The following is a 23,047-nucleotide window of genomic DNA, read 5'->3' as shown; positions in this document are numbered from 1 at the left end:
AGGTAACCTGCAAATCATTAGCATTATATCTAGGAGATAGGGAGCTGTGAGAAGTATAACTAAGCCACTTCAAGCTACCAAAACTGAGATTAATAGCTCATTTAATAGCTCATGAAATTTGGCCTGACTATAGAGCTCTTTACCAACCCATTATAACAAAGATTACTAAAGTTTCTGACCACATTTCAGACAATAAAAATAATGTAATATGAACCCTAGCAAATTTGTTGTAACCATTCACCAGCTAGTAAATAGAATAGAAATAACACAAAAAAAATTACCATGTCATTGCACGGATTTAATTTGGCCTTGTCTACACTAATTGAGTTTTTATTGACGCATTTCTGTCTGACGTTGTCCACACTAGTAGTGATACTTTTTTGTAGGTTAAAATTAGATTAGGCATATTGGTTACTTTACGCTTTGGTTACATTATTGGTTACTTTACGTCACGTGGTGCAAAATCACAGGACAGTTATCATGCAATAACTCCTGTCTGTGTTGATATTTGCCCTCCGATTTTTTCCGTAAAAAGAAACATAGTCAACACAAGAGTTTCAACTTTTCCGTTCTCCTATTTACATGGAAGGAAACCAAACTCGTTTTTTTTTGCTTGCATCAATCACGTGCATTCACCATCAGATCACCACTGGCTTTTTCATTGTGTTCACGTGCAGTTTAATTGCGATGTGAAAATTAATGGGAGGGTTATAAAATAAATAACCCCACTCTGGCTTGCTGGCATGTCGGCTGATAATGTTCTCAGCTGGAGGATTGCCCTCAGAATTTCATATTTGCCCTCGAAGCTTTGCTTCGTGGCCAAATATTCATTTTTTGGACAATCTCTCAGCTGCGGACATTATCAGCTGACATACCAGCAACCCGAAGGGGTTTATTTACTAAATATACCCCATTCGATTCTATATCTATTGCCCAATTTTATAGACAAGCCAAAAGAAATGAACAAAGTCAAATTTTCAGGTCCAACTTTTTAATAAAATCTGTGTATCTTTTTAAACAGTGTGAAAAAGAAACATCTTCGCGACCAACTGTCCATTCTTTAGTAATTTGAATATATCAACAAAGTTGAAATGGTAAATTGGCCACCATGCAATTATAAAAGGTGACGTTTCGAGCGTTAGCCCTTCATCGGGGCAAATAGAGGAATTGTGGGTTGTGTGTGCTTTTAAAGGCAGAAAAAGGAGCTACATGATTGGTGGGAACATGGCAACGAGAAAAATTTATTTGTGTTTTTCTCGTTGCCATGTTCCCACCAATCACGTAGCTCCTTTTACACGTAAGTACAAAATTTAATGGCTTTGCCATTTTCCAAGTTAAAAATGATGTCCAGAGTATTGAAAATATTTGGTTATATCAACTATGTTGTTAAATTGTAAATTGGCCACTGTAATGACTAAAAAAGTTGACGTTTCGAGCATCGGCTCTTTGTCATTCGGTCTGACAAAGGGCCAACGCTAGAAACGTCAGCTTTTTTACTCGTTACAGTGGCCAATTTACAATTTCAACTTTGTTGATATAACCAAATTACCTTGTTACCCCCACCAACGCAGCAACACAGTTTCTTTTGAAACTTTCAGCCTTTATTGAAAATGTTGGCAAACATAGCCCTACCACTCATACATCAGGGTAGAGAGAGATGGAAATTGCATTGATGAAAACAATATATTAGCTCATGGCCTTTTATTTAATTAACTTTGAAGCCCTTGCTATCAGTTGTAAGTGAGACAGTGCAAACTCAAATTGACAGCTTTCCCACGTGTGCAACTATTAGCGTACGAATGATGCCGAAGTATCGGCCGCGCTTAAGAGGAGATGGGATTCTATATATTTATAGAAAACATATGGACTACTGATCAAACAAAAATTCGAAAATATGTTCAAAGAATACAAAAGCCATAACGTTGACAACCTCAGTGTAATTTTTGCGGCGGCTATTTTGGCGACCCCAGTCGAGAAGAAACCCGCAGATAAAACCGTCGACTGCAATTTGAGCACTTGAGAATTTTATGTATTTCTCTAGCATTTACCAGGGCACTCTAAACTTACATTTTGTTGAGAACCTTAAAGCTGAATGTTAATTGGAAAATTGGAATGCTTGAAAAATATATGTATCATTCGCAATCACGTACTCATGAATATTCACCAGCATCTAATGTCTGAATAATTCATAACTTAATATACTAAAACAATGTTTACTTACCTTCCACGACAGCGGATGCCATGAATCAAAATAATAGCCCGAAAAAAGCGAGGAAAGCGAACACAAGTGACCGAATAAGGCACCTACGACAGCACCGAAGAAATCGAAATCACCCGGGAAAATCATCTCTCAATAGATCTGGTACCCAGGGTTCACCAGCCTCACGGTCATCTCGATGTTGAATGATTATACTTCATTTTGTCACATTTGAGAAGTTATGATAATCCTTCATTCGGGAAGGAGATCGTGTTGATGAGACAGGGATGAAAAACATCTGCGCGTGCGCCAGAGACCCGCGGTATGAAACGCGGGCTCAGACGCGCACTTATTTAATCTCAATAAATTTTGCGGGAAATGAACAGCCATTACAAAAGTTTAAAAAACAAGGAAGCCGTTAAAAAGATAAGGTTTTCATTCTCATTTTTGAAAAAAATAATTTAAAAAAATTGAGGGGGTGAACAAATTGTAAAAAAATTGTTCTCGTGCCGAAAAATGGTCTTTTGTGCAAAGCTCCAAGACGGTTGCGAACTGGCTCAATTTGAAGCAACGTTTACAGTGTCGTGTTGGCTTTTTCTGATCACTTTTTCGTCTGTTCATGCAAAATGTTGGTTCGTCGGTAAAACAAGGAACAGTAAAGAGGCTTTTTACCGCACTTCTAAGCCTCAGCCACTTGGTTTGGCAAGAGCTGTGAACTTGCCTGAAGAAACTCCAGTTTGTTTACACCATCGTCGAACGATCAAAGAGCAAGATAGTTGCTGTTCATCGCCGTTTTCTGACCAAAATTCCAATTAACTAAACTTAAAGTGCATATGACAAGTTTTTTTTTTCGACAGATTCTAGTTGCTTATATCGTCTTTAATATACTTGAGGAATTTGGGAGCAATCCGGTAAATATAAGTACTGAATTTTTTCATTTGAATCGCTGTCACCGCTTGAATTTTTTTTACCGCCACTTCGCTCGGCCAGACCACCAAATAACTAACCTCGTGACGTCACATGGTGTGTAACACTACAGCAATGGCGGACTCTAGTCGAAAGCGTAAAGGAGGGAAAAGATGTGTCGCTGGAGCACCAAATAAGACGAGTTGTAGCAATAATTCATAGACACCTGGTATAACGATGCATCAGTTCCCTTCTAATCCAGAAATAAGATCGAAATGGGTGAAATTTGTCCAAGTACATAGACCAGAAGACTTCAAGGAACCCGTGAATAAACATGCTTGCCTGTGCTCTGCACACTTCGAAGATTCATGTTTTACCCGAGATCTTACTATCGTTGAAAGCATGAGCGAACAAAACTTGCGCCGAGTGTTAATCAAGGGTTCAGTGCCAACGAGAGATACGACAAAAGCTCCAACGACTCCGATTTTAACTCAACTTTTTGTTTAGTTTGTAGTAATTGGATAATTCGCATGTTTCAGAGGGAAGATGTACTTAATATGGAGGAAGTATATTTGTCTGTAGCATTGGAACAAAGGAGACATTATTACATAAAATAATTTAAGGATAGAGGATTAGATAAAATTTCACTTTAGTGTCCTGGTTGTTCATCTTCAACAGGCTTGTAACCTCTTTTGTGGCTTGAAGGATACTTGTTCCTAACAGCACTATATACGCAAGCACATAATGGTCTTCGGTTATCCCAACCCATGAAGCCACAAAGCCATCTAATCAACCATCGATACGCAACTGATCTAAGAAATCGACACAGAGAGAAGAAAATGAAACTATTAATTTTCTGAGAAACAAAAGAGTCACAACAAACTGAAATAGACCTTGAGACGGTTTTGGAAGCCATCTTGACGGGTAGGCAAAGCGGTCAGAAATTACAGAAACGGCAAAATCTTCACTTTCCTCCTCCTTCCTTTAGTTTAAAGCTTTTTTTATCAGACTTGTAAAAACAAAATAGAAACATTGTAACAGATGCAAGAAGTTTCACTCAAGTGTACAAATTACCTACTGCTGAAAGCAGACGGTATAAACGATCAATGGTTGCAGCGAAGGCAAACTTTCAACTGAGCTTGCTATAATTACCACTGACTTCGCTCTCTAACCCCTAAGTTTTTCAAACAGAAAGATTAATAACTTACCTCATTCACAGCCAGCAGGTTTTATGATTCTGTCACAACAAAAGTAAATATTTACAATTTACTTTAAACTGTTTAAAGGCACTCCGCAAAAGTTTGATTTTGCCGTTTGCCTTTTGCTAAAACGTGACATTTATATTTGTTTTCCTCATTGTAACAAAAATTTTTTCCCTTCTTTTTTCGATGGCATGACATGCATCAGTGTAAAGGCATAAATAAGTGATTATTCTAGATCTCTTTCTTGGGTTGCGTAGCGTATGGGTAGCCGTAGCGTATTGGTAGCCTTGATCCTGGATGTGATGGCGAGGGGAAAAAACTGCGAACGGGTTTTAAATCTTTAGATTTAAATGCTTCAATTGACTGAGTTGGGTCTGACTGAGTCGATTGACTGATTTGTTTGGCTCTCATTCGCGGCTCACAGACCTAGTTTTGTCAAAAAAATTTTGATCAACCGGACTGGGATATAAAATAGGCGGCACATGGGGTCATCGATGACATGCCCCTAAGTTGCAAATTGGGCTACACACATTCGGAATAAATGACACGTTTGTAAGAGTAGACATTGAATCGCACCAATTTTCCGGCTTCCATGGACAACACTGTGAACCGTGAGATCTTGTTCGGCTCCACCAAACTCCGTCAATAAGTACATGGTATTAGCGGAACCCAAAAGTATAATTTTGGTCTGAAATTTGCGATTAAAACGCACGTATTTGAAATTTTTATGGACTTCAGTCTCTTTAAAAGTTTGACGTTATTGCTATATTGAGTAGGAATTTATGATATATTTGTACTAAAACTTTTTTATCTCAAACTTATGATATTCGGAGGCATTTCAACTGTGGGTCTGTTTGAATAAAGCTTAAAAACTTTTCAGATGAATTGTGTGCGACTATTAGTCTGTTTGAAGGAAGTTGGGCATTATGTCTTAGAAACAAGAGGGGTTTCGCGGCCACGAGCTCCACCCTCCCGCCCCTACTACCCATGCCTCGGTCTCAGCAACGAAATTGTCTCAGCCCTTGGCTTAAGAGCCGCCAAAGAGGACCGACAACATTTTACAACAGGTACGAAATTATCTGCAGCAGTGAAGTGACTAGAAATTGCTGGTCTCATCGAGATACAGAATCCCTCGTGACATTTTTCCGACCTCGACCTCTTTACTTCAACGTCTGACGTAGTCATGTTATGATGGTGAGGTATGGACTTCAATTACACTCGTTAGCTCACTCAGAAGATGGGCTCCTGGCCCATTCCATTCCTATCTGCCATGCTGGGTTAGGCGTATTTTCTTCGGCCTCCTCTTACTAGGCTAGCTTCTATCCCAGAGTCATGCTTTTGTTTATATCTGCTTTGCCGCTATTATTTCGGCGCCCCTTGGAGAAGAGAACGCGTAGAACAGTTACGGTATATTTATACCGTTAGAACAGTCTATTGTATATTCATACGGCTGCCAGCAAGTTCTCTGTTGCTCGCGTACTTCTAGAGGCGGCTGTGTAAGGATTGAGTAGTGTGGAATCCGCATGAGAAACTCAATTTTCTTTGTTTCACGTTCGTTGCAAATAACTAAACAATGATCGCAGCCTTTCAAGTTTTCATTTGGACAAAAAAAGACGACATTTGACACCTGCTCTTTCCTTCAAAGGTAATGCGCGAATAATAAAACGTCAAAGAGGTCCTTTGAGAATTAGTTCGTGTGGTTAAAATTTCACGTGCAACTGCGCACAGTACATTTAAAAGTCAACTACGAGGGTGTAATCAAATATTTCACTCCGTTGAACTGCAAGAAGTTTCTGTGAAAGTTTGTCAGGTAAGTTTTGAAGGCTCCTGGAAAATGTGCGCTCTGTTTGGCAAAGTCGAGTGACAGCTAGAAGCTCATATGCGTTTAGGCAGTAAATTCTTTGAAAGCTCCCGAGCGAGGAATTTAATAGCACCGTCACCTTGGCGAGAATGCACGCGTACGTTCGTCCAATGTTGTGGCTCGTTATTTCTAAAGCGACCATTGTTGCCTACGGTTTGAAATCCAGCTGTATTTTTTTCAAAGAACTTCCCAAGTAGACCTTTTTCAGACCAAAACGAGGGGTTGACGACGAAAGGCTCTGACAAAGGATTAATGCTCGAATCGTCCGCTCGTTAGGATCTCGGTCTGTGGCAATTTACTCAACCCACTTGGAAAAGTAAATTACAATAGTTATTGAGCATAAGTATCGCGCCACTAGAAATTGAGGCTGTAATATGCTTTCAAAAATAATCTTGGGAGTCACAATTGTTTTGCCATTGCATTTCTATTCTAAATCACCAATCCCCATCTTATTTTTTTTAGTAGATACAGAATGAATTTAAAGCGTTGTTTGTTCTTTGGCAAGTTCTTGTGCATGTTGCTGGTATCCACCAATGCTTGGTGGCCGTTTTCTAGCTCGTCTACTGAAGAGACCGAAGCAGAGCAAGGGCGTTATTTGAAGAACAGTCCAGTTCCTTTTGAAATGACGACAGTCGAAGAAAAAATTTTGGCCAAGGACAAGAGGTATATGGAAAATCTTGCACCATTGGACACCTGTCATCAGATTGTAAGTATGAAATCATCAAATTATACAAACAGTTTTTAATTTCACAAATCTTGTTTTGGTAATAGCAGTAAATGTTATATTTTCCAATTAAATGCAGTTACACTGGTAAATGCAAATTATTTCCTGTTCTGTCACGCGTAACTTGTTGCGTTACACGTTTTCACGTATTGTTTTGTTAAGAATTGTGGGATAGCAGGAGGCATGCTGTCCAAATAGAAAACTGTAATTTGTAGGTGCTTCGGTGAAGACGCTTTCTCGTTTCACCTTGAACGTCTGTTTTCAATAAACCCGGTTACACTGCCGAAGAAGAGTTCTGATCTCGTCTATTTTTCGGGTAATGGATCAGAGCTTGACAGATCGGAACGTTTCCGCTCTAGAGATGTTTTTGTATTACGGGGCATGCTTAGCACGCGAATATATATACACGTGGGGTTTTCAACGCACGACTACATGTTCGTGACATTCGATTTGGATCACTTGCACCTTGTTCTTAAAGTTACAAATGAGTGCAAGGAGGTTCATTGCTCCAAGGACAGCATACTGTTAGAATGATTTTAAACGCAACCCTGAACCTTGAGCCAAGTAACCCTTAAACTCCGAGGACCAAGACAAAAATTGTTCTGTCAGTATCAATCCTATATCAAGCAGACCAGGAAGCCGTTACCGGGCAGACAAGCTAGTAATGCGAATAAAGTGTAACTTGGGGGATCATTAGATAATCCAATACCAAATGCTTCAGAGTTAAATTCTAAGAATTCTATGGCGCGCAGTTAGGAGAATTACTATTGAGATCTGGGAGTGAAAGAGGGTGAGAGGGCAACAGGACTCGGTAATCGTTTAGATATTTTCCGCCAGTGTTAATTAAGCTCCAAATTGAGCCAAAAATAATCAAACTGTCATACAATTTAGTCATGTCAAAAATCCTTGCGACCATTTTTGATCCCTAGGTCATTGACCATATCAAGCAATCCTGTAGCGATACCAACGAAGTTGAACTGGCAAAGCTGGGCGTGGCTCTCTTAAACTGTCAATCGAAATGCGAAGGAATGAAAACGTACGAATGCACAGACGACATGGTAAATGTTTAGTTTCGTTTATCCATCGATCGCTTCTGAGTAGCAAGGTTAGTTTGCACGATCGTTACGTCCAAAAAGATGTGCAAACTAAAGTGAGGGTCACAACTTTTTTTTTTTGCAATTTCGGTTTAGGAATTGCGTGATTCCACAGCAGATATGGATGCCAATACTTGGGACAGTCATCGCATCATAAGCAACAGGGCGTGATCGATCCGCTATGCCACCCGGCAGCAGCAGTTCAGATTGCAGACGAACTTACTGTCAATCAGCTGGCCAGTCAAGCAGAAAATCAAATGGAGCATATGAACGGTTTACAAGTAAGTTTCAATCACCCTTATTCTCTCCTCAAATAAGATATGCGTCAATTTGTGTGGGAACTTCAAGACATCCCAACATGACGATAGATCTGCGTAAAAGGTGGAAGCATCTCATTTAAAACACCTCTAAGTGGGGAGAAAATAACTAAAGAGATTTTGTACTATATCAAGGTTGTGATAAGAAATGTTTCTCAGCAGATGTTCTAAGTCATTTGAATACTTCATTAATATTTTTATCAATAAATAAAAACATTAATTAACCTGTCACTGACAGGCTTTGCTTGGAGAGGCTGAGAAAGAAATGGGTACACTGTTAAAAAATCCTCTAGTTTGGTTCACAGTAGGTTCCCTTACCGAAGATCGATTGTTTTTGCTCACTTGCCAACTTGGCTAAGTCCAAGCACATTTTGAATTACTGCTGAGGAGTTGGCTTACTTTCAGCTTAACTACTCCGTGAACGTGGCAAAGATACTGCTCAGTTTTTCCCTTTGCCTTAGAGAGACTTAATTAATGTAGTGTTTTTTTCATTAACTTGTTGTTGACTTAGTCGGCAAAACTGGAAAAAAACATGAGGAAAGCATCAATTAAAAATGGAAAACTCCGAGAGCAGATCAGGCTATTCGCGGACAAAGTGAAGACACTGAACGACGAATAGAGTTCCATCCTGCGTCTAGTCTCATCAGGTAGCTGCTGAAACAGTTTCATTTTCTCAATAATATTACTTTATATGGAGGATGTTGAGTGATTGCTGAGCAAGGTTTGTGACGGCTAGGGTATGCCTGACGCAAAAGTTATGTCGAGTTGTACTGTCTGCATACAGTAAAAACTCCCTTAAGCGATCACAGAGGGTGTAAAGTCTGTTTGTTTCAAAAGAGTAAGAGTATGGGAGGTCAAATTAAGACTTCTATGTACACTTGCATGATTTTTATAGTGCAGTTGGACTGTAAAGGTTTTTTATACACGAGGAAAAAAGAGCGACATCATGTGTTGAACGTAATGCACTTCTCAAATGTGCTTCGGAATCATGTTCTTGTTTTCCGCAGATGTAAGAAAGGACAAAGATCTGATTGCTAACCTCAAAAATGTTTGAGAAGAGCAAGATATACTCTTAGCTGAAGAAGGACAGGCATTTGACGTGGAAAGAGAACTCGCTGCTGAAAGAGGCGACTCTTCAAAAACAGATCCCTCTTCTTCGGTGAGAATAGATTTTATGGGTTTCATTTTGTATCCCTGTTGACTCTGTTCACACTCGTCAGTGCTAGTAGTGCTGTGGGTGTTGGAAATTAAATTAAGTCTTCTTTTTTTATTCTAACGCTCATTTGTTACTTTTCCTGCTTTTAACTTGTATGACGAAAAGGGACATTATATCAGTTCGATATCATTTTGCAGTTATTATTGCGAAAGCTGTTTCACAATTTTCGACCTGAGGAGCTGGTAGCAAGACCTTAAAACTCTTTGTTTATTTGTTTCTTTGTTTCTTTAGAACCCTGATGTAGCAGACAAGGTGAATCCGACCACGGCTTCCTCAAGATCAGCGGAGAAATCCTTCAAGAACAGGAACAGCAGTGACATCCCATTGGCTCAGGTAAATCTTGACGAGCGAGTTCATTCCTGGTTTAATGTTGACGAAAAGTTAATCATAAGAACCTCCCTGATTCTGACATTTAACAATAATACCAACCAAAACTTTCATGGAAGGTCGAGGAATAAAATCAAATGATTTTTTTATTCAACGCATCGCCTCTAATGGCAGGAACAGGTGTGGATTTTACCGGAATCTATGCAACTAATCAAGTCCTTGATGACTTGACTGAATACGTTGCCAATCTTGGGATCCTTGCGTTTGCTGGGATCGCCTCAGGGCAATCAATCATTGTAGGGTATTAAAGGAAATATGTGGTGAGAGGTGTTTTGAACTTTCTGCAAACGATCAAGTTGATATTTAGGTTGATTAAATAGAAGCGAGTTGCAGTAATCAGAGTGAAAGATACAAAAGCATTGACAAGTGTCTTCTTCGACTGCACGGAGATTCCCAGGAATCTTTGCGCGAACACAAGACTCCGATAAAGAGCAATCCATTCATTGCGTGTCTAATTCGTTTTTTGGTTACTTAGACGTGAAAATTGATTTCGTCGAAAGAAAAATATGTGGAATAGGACAAAAAGTTAACGGACAGCTTTTTCATGTTTGGTATCCTCTGTCCTGAGACAACGGGGTGACGGTATATGTCATTTATCCAGTTGTCTAATACATGTGCGTTATTAACCAAGCGTGAGGTCAAGATGGCTGGATATTGGCCGAGTTCTTTTTTTGCATTTTTATGGACCGAGACGAAGTCGAGGTACATAAAAATGGAAAGAAAAGACTGAGGCTAATATCCAGCCATCTTGACCGAACAAGCTTGGTTAATAAAGGATTTATTATATTGCAAAAAAGATTTTGCTTCATTAAGAATTAAGAATGACTTGTTTTTTCAAGATCTAGAGCCCGGAAAGAAAGCCAACTGTGTTTGTCTTGACTATCTTTTGCCACTTTTTGCGTTTCTGTCCCCGAAATTGTGTAAGAGTTACAAACGTATTCAATACCATCTAAATGCCGACCTTGCTAATTTAGCTCAATGGTTTGAAAGTATTTATCTGGCACTGAACACAAAAAAATCGAAATTTTTATTGTTTGGTAGCCATCGCAGATTGCAAACCTGGCAAGGTATCAAGCTTGAAATAGATAACAAAGAACGTGAAAATACGAATTCAATCAAATTTCTCGGTGTAGTCATCCACAAGAACATGATATGGTACGAGCACATCGAATCATTAATCACCAAAATAAAACAAAAAATCGTTTTACTAAAACGAGTCAATCGTCTGTTACCATTAGAAATGCGAATTACATTGTACAATTCCTTAATAAGTCTACTTTTTGACTATGCCGACATCACTTGGGGAGACAAGAATCATGCCACTATCATGGAAGACTTGCAAATACTACAAAATAAAGCTGCAAAAGTTATCCTTGATTTGCCGAATCGCGCCTCATCCCCCCACGCTCTAAACTATCTAACCTGGCCAACACTGCTCCAACGGCGTCTTGTCCACAGATACATTGCCACCTTTAAGTACATTCACGGCCTTGTGGATTATAGTTTTAATATTTTAAAAAATTCTGAAATCCATAGATATAATACAGGAAGAAAGAACGATTTCCGCCTCCCTCGTGTAAAGACGAACTATGGAAAACAGAGACTTTCATTTATTTAGTCTGCCGGTTTGAAAGATAAGCTTTTGTTCAAGAGTTTTGCAGCTTTCCGTGCTACCTAAGTGTAAGGAAAGACCCCAGATTGCAATATGTTGCTTAGAATGATTAGGTAAATTAAAATGTCTAGCGACTGCTTTCGATGTGTCCTTGTCGTTCCTCTCCACGTCATGAAGGTTTTCTTGGAACTGGTCACCTAGTCTTCTACCTGTTTCGCCGATGAAAATCTTTTTGTAATAAGTGTGAGTTATGCAATAGATTACATTGGCGGAGGTGCACGTGAAGTGATTGGTAATGTTAATGGATCGTTTGGGTCCCGATATTTTCTCGGTGTTGTGAATGAAAGGGCACCTTTTGCATCGTGCAAGAGCGCATTTAAAAGTGCGTGGTTGGTCATTTTAAGCAACATATGGCAACCTGCGGTCTTTCCTTACACTTGGGTAGCACGGAAAGCCGCAAAACTCTTGAACAAAAGCTCATCTTTCAAACCGGCAGTCTAAATCCCACAGGTATGAACGAATGCTTCTCTTTCCATTAATTTATTCGTGTTTTTCTCGTGGCCATGTTCCCACCATTCACGTAGCTCCACTTTCTGCCTTTGTTTAAGTTTAGTTTAAGTTTAATTCATTCGCCACAGGAATGGCAGGAGAAAGGAACAGAACTTTCGCTCCAACTGACACCGAACCCCTTTATTACCCACCCATCCCACCCCGGGGAGGACATCCATCACACAGTAATCTTGTGTGTGGGAAATTAACCTCTCCTACCCCAACCCTGCAGGAGACGGGACCTCCATTTATCGTCCTTATCCGAGAAGACTAGAAAGTCTAACCATTTGCAGATATTATTACAAAGCCAGCACTTTCTTGTCAGTTAATTAAAGACCCTGAGTGTTGGTCCGGCCGGGTTTGAACTCACGACCTCCCGCACAACATTCCGGCGCTCTACCAATTGAGCTAACCTGGAGGCGGTGTGTGCTTTGAAAGCACACACAATCCACAATTCCTCTATTCGCTCCGATGAAGGGCTAACACTCGAAATGTCAGCTTTTATAACCGTGACGTTGGCCAATTTACCATTTCAACTCTGTTGATATGTTCAAATTATTATTATTATTTTTATTATTATTATTATAGTAAATTATAGTAAAACTTTTTAGTAAATTTTTTTATAATTTTTTTGCGTTGAACTTTTGAAGACTTTGCATTTCCTTTGTCAAGAGACTTAAAGTAAGATATAGACTATATAAACAGCACATAATTTTATTATTCATAGCCATATAATTATGGAGTTTAGGTTAGTGGTATTTTTCTCTAAAATGAGAATTGTAACTTGCAAGACTTTTATTTTTTATACACTTTCATGTTAGATTCAATAAAGGTTTTTTCTCATTAAAGATATTGCTTAGCTATAGAGTATTTGTCAAATGATTATTATTATTATTATTTTTCATACGTGGGATCAATGCGGGCAATCCCGGCCCATCTTATCCGCTCGGTTAGCCAATCAGATCACAGGATTCTTTCCCATGGGCGCTGCGTGCGATGTAATAAAGTCTATTATGTAACCCCTTGCGTTCCTTGCTCTGTTTCAGCTCAAAATCGAATGGATGAAAGAACGAGAAATGGAGGACAGTGACGAGGTCTTTACTCCGGGCTCTTCGAGGAAAATGTAAGTGCACACTTATACTCACTGACTAGCTTTCATAGCTTGGGATAAAAAGTCTCCTTAGGAATGAAATAGTTCAGTCGCTACCGTACGAACTTGAAAAATCCCAAAGTAGTCACCTCGTTTGATTTGTTATTAGCCACCATCTCAAAGGATCTCAGTCAACCACGCCTTTGTTTTTGTTTACATACGGGCAAGTGCGGAGAAAGTCGTTTATATTACACTGGTAGCCTGACAAGAGTCGTGCTGGTCCGTCAACCCTTTTTTACCAAGCGTAAAGAAAGGAGCTGCAAGAAGAGTAGCGTGCTGCATCCTAATAAAAAATCCCACGCGCTCCACGATTACTAAACACGTACAGTTTTAAAATACGCTTAAACAAAGGAATAGAGGATACCCGTCGAAGTTCCGGAGGAATATATGATTAGGTTATCTGCTCCGGTAGAGAAGGGTCACTCAAAAACAAAGAGAGTAGCACACAGAGTAAAACAGTCTTTTGTAACGTACTGTCACCCGGCTGTATCTAGCCTCAAGAACCTCCTGATAGGGAAATGGCACCTCTTTCAAAACCAACGAAATTAATCACATCGCAAAGGAAAGTCATCAAAATGTCTCCTGGTCAGAACTAATCTATGAAAGTAGAAGGTTAAAATCGCTAGCGAAAGGCGAAGTCAAGCAGGCTCATCAATAGTTCAAGTTCTAACTGGTCATTTGCTTCCTGTGACCTCGGCACTTCGTGCGAAGCTTGTCCACGCTTTAATGAAGCAAAATATCCCTAAATTGGTTGACTCTTAATGCTTGGACTATCCTTTTTGTCATTCGGCTGGTTGAAGTTTCTCGTCTGCTCCGTGGATTTAGGTCTTCATGTGAAGGAACGCCAGATACCATCGACGGTCCCTGTTATAAACAGAACTCTCTCGAGAAAATTGCTAGAAACCACTAAATTAACCATTCGGAATAAACCACAGGTATCCAGAGCACTGCCATGACAATTTAAGTCCTCAATATATTTAAAACGCTCAGATGCACTCGGATGAGAGACCACAATGAAAATTTCACTAATTTAGATGACATAGACTAGTAGTTTCAACGTTAAAGTGGATGCTGGCGTCAGAGCTTGAAGGAAATACTGATAATACGATTTGAAACTGAAACGGTATAGTAGGGGTTGATGTGGCTTTTTAAAAGAGAATTACGATTTTTCCAACTAGTTTTGTTTTAAAGGGCTTTTTGAAACAGCAACAGAGCCCCAAACTTTTTTCTTGAGTCAAGAAAAGAACGATTACTGCGATTGGAAGCATTTTTGCCTGAGCTCCATGAAGTAACTCCATTCGCAAATATTCGGCAAAATCTGCTCACATAATAGAGCAGCCAAACACATGAAAATCTCTTGTCTTCCTCGAGAGTCATCACCAAACCGTTCATGATCTTAATGAATACTTCTACAAGCTATTGAGTTAAGACATCTATTTTAAAAACTCCCCTCGTTTACCGTGTCCTTGATTTCAAGCAGAGCGGGACGGTTGTACACAGCTATTGTTTGAAATCGATCGATATTTCCATGTCCATTTTACGTGATGTCGTCACAAACACCCGGATATATGTCTCCGATCCTAAATCCCACAAATTTTGGCTTTTTCTCGTTATTGTAAAGAATAGGCTGCTGCCTCGCTAGGGTCCGCCGGCAAAAATAGCGGACTAACCGCGTAATGTCTTGTGGTTAAGCCAATTCATGCTGCCTGAGGTATTCCTCAGTATTGCACTGCGCAACCTGTACTGCGCATAAAAATCACGTACTCCGGCGAATCAGCTCTCGCATATTCTAAGAACATGGTATTCTTTTTCATTTAATAGACCGGGGAAAGAGGTTGGATAGCCTTAAGCTCTTGAACGAGCACGGTGACCTTTTTTTTATCTTTGCGTAGTTTTGGTGCACAAATTATCCCCTTTAAATTGGAGAACTTCAAAAAAATTAATCGAAGGAAAAAAAGGATATACCGTAAGAGCCCGAGGATAAATCTCACTCTTTTTTCTTAAAATCGTCGCTAGAAATTTGGGTTGCGGCTTATCTACGGGAACATTTGAGAAAGGTGTCGCGAATGTCCACTTTCAAGTCCAATCTAATGCCTGGTTACTAAGCTTGGAATGTTTTGCCCACGTTCTTGTTTTAATGTAAAAATCTATGGAAACAGTGCGTTGAATGAAGAAATTCCTGTCAACAAAGACCAGAAAAAGACCAATCATATGTCAAAGTAGGTAGAAACAGTGTTCATTACATTAAAGTGCTAACATTGTGGGTAACACTTTGAAGTATATTCCGTTGCATAGTCAATAACGAGTTTATGTTCGATGAACAGTGGATGAAGAAGACCTCTTAAGACTCAACTTTGGATTTCTTTTGATTTCTGTCTAAAAACTTTCCAAAAATTTGAGCTGCTAAATTCGGGATGCAGCTTATCCGCGGGCATTTAGGTATCTAAAAGCGTGCGTAAAGCGCGTTACTCGAAGAAGCAAATGATTACCTCGAAAGCAACGACTCGAGCAACGTTTTAGATCAGTGTCGTTTAAAATTTCTTGATTTTTCACAAATTATAAATCAAATTGTTCCATACACTCGAGACTTTCTACCTTTCCGATTTTTTTTCAAAAGTTTTTTCAAGTGTTTCCTCAAAAACCCTTGCTTCCTGCTACCTCAAAATATACCGTGAACCAATGACATGCAGTCTGTGTACACCCGCCCCCCTACCCTACAAAAGAGAATCGGGAAGGGCCCCCTTCTTTTGAATGGTAGGGGGGCGGCTGTACACAGACTAATTGAGTAACGCGTGTGAAAAGTGCCAGCACAGGCATAAATGGAGTAAGTTTGGCCCAGAATCTCTCCTAAACAAGCATGGAGACCTATCTTCTCGAATGAATTCTTCGAAACAGACATTGATAGGAAACATTTAAAGAAAATTTAAAAAACTTATTCGATAACTTCTTTCTGAGGAATCAACTTGACAACTCTTCCCTACAGCTTTTTAAGGGCTCATTCGTTAGTTGGGCAATTCTCTTATTTTTTCGTAGGCGAAGTCGCCCGAGCACAAGATAATCGGCAAAAAACAAACGGACGACATCCGCGACAAAGTGGACGATTTTACCCGCAAAACAGTCGTCAGCGGTAAGGTTATCTGATTCTATTACCTGATTAACACGCGTCAGTTTGTTCAATGAAGAAGTAGTCAATGGATATTGGAGTTGTGAATTCTGAGTTGCTTTAGCCTGCGTAGTGGCCCTAGAGAGAGGGGGAAGGGGGTGGGGAGCCGAGCGGAGAGAGGCTTGGGGAAGGGATAGGAGGGCGAGCGGAGCGAGGCTTGGGGAGAGGATAGGAAGCGCCTGCAAGCGACCACGTGGATTCTTCGAAATATCCGATCTCTCATGGACGAAGAATTCTCATTGGTCGAGATCAAATAACTGTCACTCAGCCGTTAAAGTGATAAGAAACGGGCATCCTAGAACAACGCGGAATCGATCTGATAAACGATCAGCGCCAAGCTTTGGAACAGCTCTACGTCAAAAAGAAGGATCTTGTAGCTATTTTGCTAACTGGGTTTGGAAAAAGTTTAATTTTCCAAGCTCTAGTGTTGCTTACACGCTTCGAGGCCAACGATGATAAACGGCCCGTAGTGTTGGTTATAACTCCACTTACAAGCATCATACAGGATCAAATATTCCAACTTGAATCTCTTGGTTTAACTGGTTGTAATCTAACCGAAGTTCTCGGTAATTTGGATTCATTATGACAAGTTGATCTGGTATACGCTTCGGCCGAGAGTGCAATCGATGAACGTTTCACAAACTTCCTTAAAGATAAAGATAAGGGATTTGTGTCCAGATCAGTTGCTCTGATAGTTGATGAATCACACACGATTCAAACTTGGACTGGCTTGAGGTAAGAAAAACTAAAATTCGAATACTTTGCTGTGCATGATACGATCAACACGAGAGGAATTCCGAGCCGCTCGCGAAGTAACTTTGTGTTCTGTGTACTAAATAACACTTACGACCAACATATTGAATTATAGCTCGAGTTCTCAACCGAAGATGGACATGAAGCTTTTTCCAAGAGTTCATAAAACTTGCAAGAAGTGTTCACTTTTCGGGCACAGGTAAGGCAAACAATTTGGGAGAGATTTGGCTGTTTTGCGAAGTAAAATCCAAGATCTCGAAGGCGATCCGCGATAACATATTGGAATTCTTCTCTCTGACTTGCTTTAAAGATACTAATAAAGCTTTTGAACCCAGTTCCTAAGTTGATTCTTAACTTATCTCTACAAAAGCGGCAAATTGACGGAATATTTATATTAGGCTTTCTACCCCTGTGAGGTTTTTCTTTCAAATTTTCCTTGTCGTCCGACATTTTCATTCACGTGCGGCAGTGTTTTGACAGTTTGCATGGGTCAGCGCTCTGTTATTTTTAGTATTTTCCATGCTTCACTGGCGTACGTCTTAAAATGGCGCTTCGTGATTGAATAGTTTTGACAGTTGTTAATTGACATTCGGAACACGATATGCATAATTAATCGGTGGGAGTTTGGAAGAAACCACGGGGTCGCTGGCAGGCTCTTTCTTCCCTTTCCCCAAGCCTCTCTCCGCCCAGCTCCCCATCCCTTTCCCCCTCCCTCTAGGGCCGCTACGCAGGCTAAGTTGCTTTGTTCGAGTGCCCATTAAATGCTGAATTGAAATCTCTTCGCAGGTCGAGACAGAGTCACTCAAAGTAGAATCAAAAAAGAGAAAACTTCTCCAAGACTTGCAAGATAACGTTGCAGGTATAAAGTTTTGTGAAGTTGTGATGCAATCTCGAGCCATGGACATTTCCTAATTCGTACAGGCGTGACTCTTATCGAGCTTTGAAGTGTATATCTCTTTCTCAGGTGAGGACAATGAAAAGGGCACATCGCCAACGGTAACTCAATCCTCCGCGGAAAAGAGAAAAAAAGCTGTTTAAGAAACGTGCGGTGCCAGCATATTTGTCTCCGGCAAAACAGGTACAATGATCCCCGTGAGGCACAATCCATCCAGTTTGAAATCACACGTTTTTTTCTGTCACAAAGAGTTTAAGGTGTAGCTCACTTTATATTTAATCTTTTGATACCTTTAGGGATGTCGTGAAGCAAAAACAGAGGAAGACTCCACAAGAGTAGAATAGTGTTATCCGTCCTTTCAAAAAACAGCGCCTGGAGTCATAAAATATACTATTCCAAAACAGTATAGTTTATGAATTAATTTTATGAATTCCACAAGAGTGTTTTAAAAGATATAACTGCGTTTCAGTATAAGCTATACCAAAAGATTGTTTTTATATGAGTATATATATATATATATAAATATATATATATACATAGAGAAAAGTATATTCAGCTATATTTTACATTCTTTTTTCGTGAAGAAAAATTCATATGTACACTACATGAGATGGCGGTGGCTTTGGTGATTAACAGCATAAAGTTGGTGTAAAATAAAGATCTACGCTGCCTTTAGTTGGCGTAAGGTTAGTGTAAAGCTGCCGTAAAGTTCTACTTTACACAGCTTTACGCCATATTTTCAATTCGTAAAGGCGTGCTTTACGAAATGTAAAAACGCGGCCTTTACGCACTGACGTAAAGCTAGAGTAATGAGACTTCTTTAAGAGACCTTTACGTACAGCCTAAAGATGGAGTAGTGTAGAGATTTACGCCGGCTTTACGTACACGCGTAAATATAGAGTGTAGGCGGCTTTAAGGTAAATTTACGCCTGACGTAAAGTTAGCTTCAATTTTTTTGTATGAATCAACTGTATCGACTGCTCAGATTGGGGATATCAGCTTTGTTTTATATTTAAGGGAAACATAAGAGCAAAGCTGATCAATCGGTTTTCCACTATCAAAGTTGAAAGTTGTGTGTACGGAATCGAGACAGTCAATGAATCAATCAATCTGCTGTTTAATATATTATTAATTTAATATATTATGAATATTTTTTAAAATGGCTGCAAAAACGTGACAAAATTGTACAATAAATGAAAAGGAAGTTAGAAATTTGAAAACACTGTTTCTATTTTATCTGTAGTATGACAACTTTGTAAACACAACGGATTGAAAATTGGGCGTATTGAATATTAAAAACCTTGCTCTGAAATCACTTATAATGGTGTAAAAAGAAAAATAGTAATTGAAAACATTGTTCTACAACTGCATTTAACATTAACATCTGAAATTGGAGCAAATGTCATCTTTAATTATTTTAATTACCTGGGGCATACGCGCATTTCAAATTTTGTGGTACACTTGCTTTCACAAAATTCTGCCCTCCCCAAACTATATTTTTGTGACCTTGTCTTGAAAACCTAACATATTTTAATTAGATTGATACTAATGATTAAATTTTCAGCTTATACCCTTAAAACTTCGAGATACATTCACACGAAATGCCAGTTAGTCCAAATTAAATAAATTGTATGCACAGATACATGTAGTTAAAAAAAATTCAACACATGAAAGTAGATTGACAATTGTTTTATTTGCAATTAAACTTCAAATTCTTGCCTATCTTTCTACAATTATAATGCTATTTAAATAACAAAACTATCACTCAATAGCTCTAAAACTCTCATTAAAAGTGCTCTAAACAACAATTTAAATGAAATAAAGGAAAAGTCGACCAAAAATTATGGGGCTTCAAAAAATTATAGACATTTACAAATTATTGGTTCAAAGTTACATTAAACCTTGATTTATTTACACTGATGCCAAATACCTTCTTTTTCAACAGTAATCAAGTCATGACTCTCTTTTTGAAAATAACTTAAGAAGTTGACTGATCAACAGAACCAAGCGAAAATATGAAAACTGCAAGGAATGTCTTACTTGGGTTTCAAATAGACTTATAGGCTAGTAGATCATGCTATACTTTTGGGTGGTCTTTGCTTATTTGAAAGAATGATAGAGTAAACTCCGCAGTTAAATTTCAACAGAATATACTGTGATATACTGACAATACACCAACTGGATGAGTTCTTAGCATCTTAAATCAAGTTTGTGCACAAACTGCCATAACCTTTTTTGTGACATCACGCAAAAGGCTGTTGTAGTCTTGTTTGTAATTAATTTAAACAAACCACCAGGAGCAATATCTAGCTTCATATGCACTTCACAGTGCAGCTCCTCATAAAACTTTGCAGTGATAAGTACAAACTATTTTAAAGCAGCTTACAATTGAGTATCGAAAGTAAATCTGGAATTGCTTTGATTTTGCTCCACTACGTACACTCTTGTGATTGGTTTAATAAACTCACACCACCTATTCAACCAATCAGATGCAAAACCTAAACCAATCACAACTTGGTCATGTGAGTTCTAATTTCCCATAATTGACATCAATTATGTGTGTTTGCTTTCAGCCTCCTTTTTTTGGCCTCAGTGTATGAAAATTGTCTGAGGGTTATTCAACAGGACTTTAGTTTCAGCAAGAAATAACATTGAACTAATAAAATAAGTAACTATAATTAACTACAAGTAAGGTCGTTGGTGTTCAACACATATGTACATTACTGTTCTATGTCGTCAGTATACAGTTGCCTCAAATATGCTTGATGTTTCTGTTTAGGACAAGTACACTTGATGTTTCTGTTTAGGACAAGTAATTGTTATTTCAGCTTTTGATATGTTAAGACAGGTCGCGCGTGGTTTTTCTTGGTCTTTCTTCAGCCACCACTGCTTTCGGCTCTTGGATTTGTTTCTCTATGCATTGAGTCCAAGTTTGGAACAGACATCCCTGTTGAAGGAGCGATCGGTATATTTTAAGGCCTCAATAAGGTTAAGCAGGCTTTATTCGGGCGTGTACTCTCTTTTTCGGCCTAGCGCACATTGCGTGAGGGACGTGTACAATGAGAGAACACGATCTTGTTGGTGGTGTGACAAAACAATAGCTTCCTTTGAACAATTGAGGTCGAAGGCCAACTATCGCACGAGCGGCCGAGGGAAACATTTTTGCGCGAGACTTAAGCCACATGTTGAGATGGAGCGGTAAAAAACTCAACTATGTCGGTTTTTCAAAAGTTTAAGCTTCCTCAGCTATTACGAAGAGGGTCACCTGGCAGCGAAATTGCAGAAGAGATTCTACGCTTCAAATGTAGTGAATTGCCGGTAAAACAGAGAATAGGAAAAGGTTCCTTTGGAGATGTTTACACAACCGAATACAAAAGTTCAGGAGATAGGAAGTGTTATACCGTTGTCGTTAAAAAAAATGCTGTAGTTTTAACTTGGGGGCGGTAGACGGCCATTTCTTATACATTTGAAAGTGAGGAAGGTGATTGTAGAATTTTCTAATAATAAAGTGTTAATAACACAACTGGACTGTGTTGATTTCGATCATTTCCATTCTTGATAGACCCTGGTACAGGTATTCCAATCAAAAATGCAAAACAAGATAACACAGTTATTCGCAAGATCGTGTCTCGTTCACTGTACAAGTCCGTCAGGCAGTGCGCGCTAGGCCAAAAAAGAGTACGCGCCCGAATAAAGCCTGCTTAACCTTATTGAGGCCCTAAAATATTCCGATAGCTCCTTCGACAGGGATGTCTGTTCCAAACTTGGACTCAATGCATAGAAAAACGAATCCAAGAGCCGAAAGTAGTGGTGGTTGAAAAAAGACCAAGAAAAACCACGCGCGACCTGTCTTAACATATCAAAAGCTGAAATAACAATTACTAGTGCTCGGGGTACTTCTACAATCGTACTTTCAAAGGATTGTCTGCTTTTAATAAAGGAATAAAGGCTGATAGTTTCGAAAGAAACTGTTTGGGGCTGCGTCGGTGGGAGTAACGAAATAATTTGGATATATCAACCAAGTTGAAATGGTAAATTGACCACCGTAACGATTACAATGATTAGGTAAATTAAAATGTCTAGCGACTGGTTACGATGATTCCTTGTCATTCTTTTCCACGTCTTGAAGGTGTTCTCGGAATCGGTCACCTAGTCTTCTGCCTGTTTCGCCGAGTGTATATCTTTTTGCGATAAGTGCATGTTATGCAATAGATTACATTGGCGGAGGTGCACGTGAAGTGACGGTGATCTTAATGGATCGTTTAGGTCCCGATATTTTATCAGTGTTGTGAATGAAAGGACACGTTTTGCATCGAGCACGAGCGCATTTAAAAAGTGCCTGGTTGGTCATTAGTCTGAAAAGAACTTCTGACCAAAAAATTGCCTATGTTTTTGTCGCGTTTGAATGTAACGAGCGGAGTTTTTAAGAATGATGGATTTAACTGAGTGGTTGTGATGGTGAAACGTGAGAGTGAATGGAATGCGGTCGGAATCTTCCTTATACGACGTTTGTAGTGCTGAATGTCGATCAATAAGTTGGGCGCGGTGGTAATCCGCTTGAACGACAGAAAAAGGGTAACCACGTTTATCGAAAAACTGGCACATTGACTCTGATCTGTGGTGGAAATCAGAGTCATCGCTACATAAACGACGAGGTCTTAGAAACTGACAGAAAGGAATGGAATTCTTAACGTGAGATGGATGCGAAGACGAATATAACAGTAATTATGCGAGTCTGTAGGTTTGTAATACACACTAGTGCATAAACCGTTGCCTTCAATTGAAACTTTGATGTCTAAAAAGGATAAAGAATTGTCAGAAATTTCCCAGATATATTTCAAGGCCGGGTGAAAAGAATTGACTGCTCTTATGAATTGAGTGAGCTCCTCTCTGGTAGAGGAGGTAGCGCCGATGTAGTCGTCGATGTAGCGACCGTAGAGTTCATTTTAATTTACCTAATCATTTTAAGCAACATATGGCAATCTGCGGTCTTTCCTTTCACTTAGGTAGCACGGAAAGCC

General features: G+C 39.3%; 1 long non-coding RNA gene across 1 annotated transcript; it reads left to right on the top strand.

Moving 5' to 3' along the window:
* The first annotated feature begins 8,835 nt into the window (after positions 1-8,835).
* LOC148725992 (uncharacterized) lies at positions 8,836-13,312 on the top strand. Its single transcript, XR_015990366.1, has 4 exons — positions 8,836-8,948; positions 9,309-9,460; positions 9,749-9,850; positions 13,112-13,312. It is a non-coding gene; the product is annotated as an uncharacterized LOC148725992 (long non-coding RNA).
* Positions 13,313-23,047: the final 9,735 nt, after the last annotated feature.

The sequence above is a fragment of the Stylophora pistillata genome, chromosome 8 (assembly GCF_964205215.1).
Source record: "Stylophora pistillata chromosome 8, jaStyPist1.2, whole genome shotgun sequence".
Taxonomy (NCBI): Eukaryota; Metazoa; Cnidaria; class Anthozoa; order Scleractinia; family Pocilloporidae; genus Stylophora; species Stylophora pistillata.
This window is presented reverse-complemented; position numbering and strand designations above follow the sequence as displayed.